Genomic DNA, 6560 nt, shown 5'->3' on the forward strand with positions numbered 1-6560 from the left:
GTAGGGACTGGGAACGCCTGAACCTTATCTATAACAGCACTGGGTAGCACTTTGGTCTTTCCTGACCAAACCACCCCCAGGAATTTTACAGACAGGCCTGGACCTTTCATCTTTTGGGGATTTATAGCCCATCCCCTCTGTTGTAAATAGGCGGTTAATGAATTTGCCGCCTGTCCTACTGCCTCCAGTGAGTATGATGTCAGCAGGAGATAATCAATGTAATGATATAGGTTAACATCATCAGGTTTTGTCCAATCAGCCAGGTCACGCGCCACTAGATTGTGACAATGCGTTGGTGAATGCACGTACCCCTGTGGCAGGACCTGAAAGGTCCACTGCCTGCCTCCCCACGTAAACGCAAACTGATCTTGCGATTCCTCAGCAATTGGGATACTGAAGAATGCATTTGCTAGATCTAGGACACAATGGTAGGTTTTTATCTCCCTACTCAACATGTCCATTAGAGAGGCAATATTGGGTACAGCTGCATGAATAGGGGGCGTGACCTTATTTAATTCTCTGTAATCTACTGTCACTCTCCACATGCCATCTGACTTTCGCACTGGCCATATGGGGGAGTTACATATAACTGTGTGCAGGTCTTATAATGCCCACTTTTTCTAATTCCTGCACCATTCTCGATATTTTATCTTGTCCACCCGGGAGTCTATACTGTGTGACGTTGGTAATCCGGCGCGGTTTCGGCAGGCAAACAGGCCCATGTTTCGCATGGCCTCTTAATATTGCCTGCACCGCCCGGACACTGATACATCTCTGTCAAAGTCTGAACTCTCCCACAGTTGTTTGGAGGGCCAGACCCCATAGAATATCTATGCCCAGGATGTATTCTTGGACTGGGGCAATAGACACCTTGTACTCCTGGGGTGGGAGACGCCCAAACCCCAGTTTGAACCGTGTTTGGGTGACAAAAATTCTGTCCCCCAAAACCACCAATCATCGCTCTGTCCCCATCAAATTTCCTCGGATCTCTGTAGACAATTGATGTTTCTGCTCCCGTGTCTACCAACGCCATAACTCTCTGACTATTTTTTTGGGACCAATAAATCGTTCATTCTACATAGGGCCTCTGGTCCCGTCTGGAGGCCCTACATCCCTTGTCACGCCATGAATTGTGCTATGGCCAATTCTTTTGCTTCTGACGGCTCAGGCATTGTGGCCCGAGACACCTGAGGTGGCTTTTTTTTCCTGTTTGGAACAACACAATCTTCTAGGTTCCATGTTGTTGTTGGTACGCTCTCTGTAACCCTCACCCTTGATTTCTTAGGGTAGTTCTGGAATTTTTTATTGTCCTTTAGTTGTCTCCAGAGCTGGAGAAGGACATGGTTGGGCTGGCAGTCAATCTTAGCAAATTGGACCCCAGCCCGAATTAAATAATTAAACATTTTTTTTCGGGATACCCTGATGGGTCCCGATGGAGGAGCTCGAGTAGCCGGCATTTTGGTTTTACTTACCAGCAGGACCTCTGCTTCTTCCAATAGCTGAATATTGCGCCTAGTCCGCAGGCGTTCTGTTTCTCCCAAGTCGGCAACTAACTGGGCAGCCTGCTGGACTACAGCTTCTGATGCTACAAGGGGATTTAATATAGAGAGTAGGGTGCCGTAGAGAATGGGAGGGAGCTTGCTGTAGAATTAAATCTCTCATCCCTGCTGAAAATTTAACCATATCAGGGCCATCAAATGTCTCTTCATAGATAGCCTCTCTTACACCCAGTTTGCGGATATAATTTTGAAGGTCCTCCATGGAGGACCACATGCCTGTATGTAAAGGTATGTCCGATTTATTCGGCCATACCATACGGCAGGCTGCCATTAACCATTCTAGTATAGAATGGTTTTCATCACGATATTGATTACCCACGTATAACCTCTGTCTGAGAGCAGGATGGACAGTCATGGTGGCCAACTTGGCTATTTCTGGGCCATTCACCAAGACACTTTCTGCCCCAGAATCCCACAGTCTTAATAACCAAGCCGGCACACCTTCTCTAGGCTTCTGCCGAAATTGCTGTACTAAGTCCATCAATTCTGTTGCCATGTATGGCCGGGCCGTTACATGTCAATGAGTCTGAGCAGGGGGCACTGATCAGGGGGCACCCCTGCCGGTCTGTCCTGCACTTTTTTTGTTTTCTGGGTTACGACAGGACGGACTTCTAGTGGATCAGTTGGAATTGTATATTCAAGATCTAATTTAGACGTTTTATTTTCCTGATCAACGACATCTGTTGATTCAGCCTTGGCAGACCCTGGTGGTGGGCTTGCAGCCTTGGCAGACCCTGGTGGTGGGCTTGCAGCCTTGGCAGACCCTGGTGGTGGGCTTGCCGCCTTTGCAGGCCCTGGTGGTGGGCTGGCCAGTTGCAGGCCCTGGTGGGGGGGGTGAGGTGGGAGCAGGGATCCCAGAGTTCTGGGGCCACACGGCAGCAGGTCGCAGTGTGATGGGAGCAGGCAGGGTCAGGGAATCACAGGGGCATCACAGGGCTGTGGTTCATGTGCAGCCACCTCACCCCCACCACCTAATCCCATGTGACCCGTAACTCCATGACGCTCCATTTGATTCTATCATCCTTTCTGACTGCATCCCAAGGTCTGCATCCTCTGATCTTTTCTATTGCCCATCTCCCCCAGTGACCAGCACTCGTAATAAACTGGACGAGCTGACATCTACCCTTTGTGTATGAATCTCGCTGTCAGGTGAACATAGACTAGAACCTGCTCTCGCTCTCATAATAGGAGCGACTCGGTGCCATCTCCTTGAAGAGGGACGATGGGGACTCTCCCAAGACCCCTTGGCTCTGACAGATGTGATGGCCACGTTCTTCAGAGCCCTGGGACCCCGAGATCCTCATTTTCCAATGCGGTGCTCTCTTCCAGTGACACACAGAGCAGAGCAAAGCCCACGATTTTGCAGCATGTGAAAGGTGTAGCTAAGTGGGAAGCCAGAGAGGAGACTTTTTCCTTCCAACGTGCTCTCCTTTAGATCTCTGGTGGGAATAGAAGGGGTTGTTGGGAGGAGCTGGGAGCAAGACACTGCAGCTGGGTGACTTGTAGGGAAGGGATAAAGAGAAGCAGAGAAATGGTTGCCTCCCCTCAGCGTTCTGACCTTAAACCATCCCCAGGGTATGCATCCAGGAGAACAGCTGCCCTGTTTTTTGGAAGAGTTTCTCTTCTTGTACAGAAACTCATTGGCTGTTGGACCACAGGGAAAGAGATGGAAGAAAATGCAAGAAAGGTCTTGTACCAGGTCAGCGCGTAGATTATCCTGATGTTACAAGTAGAATAGGAGGGAATATCACGACTGTTTCCAAGAAGCTATTATCACATCACCCGCCGCAATTGCTGAGTTACTGTGACTTGTAGTGGCATTCCCAAGTCACAGCCTGAACCAATACGTGAGCATGAGCGCCTGGTACAAGAGGAGACAAGGCTGCGTTCCTCAACGCTTTCCTGGCGGCACGGATGCGGCCCGTGCTCGCCGCTCTCCAGGAAGGCCCGCATGGAACAGGGCGGCGCGGGCTCGGCCTCGCCGCGGTCCCCCGCGTACCCGCCCTCCTCCTCCCGGAGTCCGGCCGCCCCGGAGCCCCGGAAATGGGGCGGGAGCGCGGCGACAGGCATCGCCGCGGGCAGCCCGGCAGGGGCCATCCGGGACGCGCGCGGTGATGACGCAACGACGGCGCGACCGCGGAACGAAAGGACCCCGAGCAATGGCGGCGCGGAGGCGGCGGGGCCGAGCGCGGGCTCTCCGCCAATGGCGGCCGCGGGGCCGCCGCGATGGCACTGCCGCTGGTGGAGCTGTTGGGCTCCGTGCGGGGAAAGTGGCGCTCCGCTGCCCCGCGTCCCCGCCGCCGCCGCCCGCCCCGTGCCTTTGGGACGCCGGGCTCTCAGGGGAAGGCGGCGCGGAGGTCCGTCCGTCCCCCGTCAGCACCGAGCCGTCCTCCGCAGTCGCCGTTTGGACGGGAGCCGGTTGGGAACGCGGTCGTCTCTCTGTTTGTCGCTCTGTGCGTTCGTCGATTAAACATTTCCCGTTCGTTTCTCGGCGCTTCTGCCCGCGGTCGTTTCTGCAGCTCCGGTAACCCACCCCGTCCCCGTGCCCACCGCCAGGTAAGGACAGGGCGGCGCAAACCGAAGAGATTCAGACTGGCTGCACAGTTTTGAAAACTGTGCTCTGCAGACCAGCTGCACAATAATGTCCTGCTGGCGCGAATCCTGAACTTATCTGCCTCAGAAAGTCTTCCTGGATGTTGGTAGAAGGCTGCTTATATTCTTGGCGCTCTTGGCCTAGCTGAATTTAATTGGAAAACTCCCACTAGCTTAGCAGGACTGTCTTCTTATTTTCCATGTGAAAGAACTGGATTAGTATTTTTCTTGCTCTCTTTTTTGGATTTTTCTAACAATCTCAAAAGCCTGTGAAGCATGGCTTCCTCACAGCTTTCACACCTGTTCAGTGACTCTGTGTATTTATGCATTCATACATGAAATGAGCTTTATTTGTTTCCGCAATGTTGTTTTCACCTAACATGTTTTAGTCTGGGGGTTAAATCTGAATTGTTTATTTACTGCTGTGATAATGCTGAGGATCTGCACAAGGTACTGCAGCAGTGCAGTGCACGCTTACGCTCTCGAACCCCAGGGCCTCCATCCCAAGTGATAATGCAGATAATCTGGGGCCTTCTTAAATTCCAGCACCTTTCAGAGGCTGGCTTACCCACAGCATGCTCTGCACACCAGTGTTTAGATATGCACACAAAAAAGCTGGGCATCTGCAAGGCTGAAAACGAGTCTTTCAGTGCTTATTAATTTTGCTCCAGGCCTTTTACATTAGTAAAGTACACAGAAGGAAGGGCGAAAATACAAAGCTGCCACCACTTTCTCTAATTAATGCATGCAAAGCTTCACATCTCTAATTACTGAGCAGTCTGTGCTGTGCAAATAAAAGCCCAGAGTCCAGAGGATGTGTAAGGAACTCCGAGCTCTGCACTCCCTGTGCAGTGCAGTCTGTCAAAATAAACTTCTGGCATTCGCTGTTTGGAAGTGCAATGTGCCTGAAGCAAAGTCCTTGCAATTCACTTCTATTCAGTGAAGGATTCCTCACCTATTTGAACAACTTGAAACATTTTAGAGTCGTGGAACACTTTTGAAAAAGGAAGGTCTTTAATATTGATATTCATGCCTATTTAGATTGTCCATTTTCCATCCCAGCTCAGCTATTGATGGTTATGCCTGAGTAAGCCATAAAAATCAAGTCTTTACTGGATACATCCCATGCCAAATATTGTTGCTGTGTTGTTTTTATTTTCTATAGGTAGGATGCCGCTGCATTTACAGTGCAATCAAATGAGAATGTGACAGAGACTCTGGTAAGTGGTGGATTTTGCTTCTTTTCTAAATGGTGTGTAAAAAAAAGGGTACTGTTTTTTGCTTTGTACAAAAATATTTGCTCCTTTGTACAAAAACATGGGTGTTTTCCATCCTCTAATTCATTAAATCTTGACCTGAAAGAATAGGTGGGTATACCATTGCAGCTGTAAATCTGTACTTTCTGAAAGTCTTTCACTAGGATAGCACTGCAAAAAAGGAAAAACAGGATGCCTAGATACTTTTAATTTTTGAAGGTACAGTCAGTTTATTTATTGCACTTAAGAAAAGCAAGAATGAGTGCTTTGGTCCAATGTACAGCAAGGAAGTGCTACGTGTGCTGTCGGTACACATGCCTCTCATATCACTGCAGCTTCATCTATCTTCCACATTTTAGTAGGTACCATCTTTTAAGGGGGGGAATGCTGTTGGAAGTGATCCTACTTTGGTGGTTTCTGGGCTCCTCTTGCTGAATCCAGTTAGCCTGAATGAAGGATATGGAGTGGCAGCATTGCTGGGTGAACGCTGCCGTTACTGAGAGCAGAAGAGTGATTCTGTCTGTTGATGTGCCTTTGGTCACTGAGCACCGTGAGAGCATTCTGAGTATTTGTGTGTGTAGTTCAGGTGGCAAGTAGCCTAAAGACTGTTTGTGCACAAGTGACTCAGAGCACATCAGTGCCATCTGCATTGTAACACATTAACTCTGATTTTAAGCCTGAAAGTTCCTTCCAGTATTAAGGCCCAGGAAACTCATTAGCCATCTGACCTGGGATAAACCTGCCTTTTGTTTCTCATTACAATCCTGTTTTTTCTTTGTGAAATTCCTTGGAACTGGTATTGTCACACAAGACAGACTTCTGCACAGTGTGGTGTAATATAATGAATGTTTCTTTCTTCTTTGCCAAATCCAGAAGGTGGTGCTTAGGCAGATTTCCCTATACCTCGTTAAAAATAAGCCTGCTAAAGGAATAGATGAGGAAGGAATTGAAAGGATATGTTTTGATGTGGTGGTGGGTTTTTCTGTTTGGTTTTGTTTTGTTGTTGTTTTCTGAAAAATGTCAGGGAGCAGATTGTTGTATTTTGAAGAATTTCAGAGATGTCTCTTCATTACAGAAGGCCTTCTGACCAGCTGCATCTTAACAGCTGCAAAGCAGCTGGATAGCTTTTGAGGTTCATGTTATGCAGAGCAAT

At 49.0% G+C, this 6560-nt stretch overlaps 1 long non-coding RNA gene across 1 annotated transcript; it reads left to right on the forward strand.

Moving 5' to 3' along the window:
* Window positions 1–3700: 3700 nt before the first annotated feature.
* Window positions 3701–6237, forward strand: LOC128081689 (uncharacterized). Its single transcript, XR_008207371.1, has 2 exons — window positions 3701–4115; window positions 5317–6237. It is a non-coding gene; the product is annotated as an uncharacterized LOC128081689 (long non-coding RNA).
* The last annotated feature ends 323 nt before the right edge of the window (window positions 6238–6560 follow it).

This window comes from Tympanuchus pallidicinctus, unplaced genomic scaffold (assembly GCF_026119805.1).
Source record: "Tympanuchus pallidicinctus isolate F22 unplaced genomic scaffold, pur_lepc_1.0 scaffold212, whole genome shotgun sequence".
In the NCBI taxonomy this organism is placed as follows: domain Eukaryota; kingdom Metazoa; phylum Chordata; class Aves; order Galliformes; family Phasianidae; genus Tympanuchus; species Tympanuchus pallidicinctus.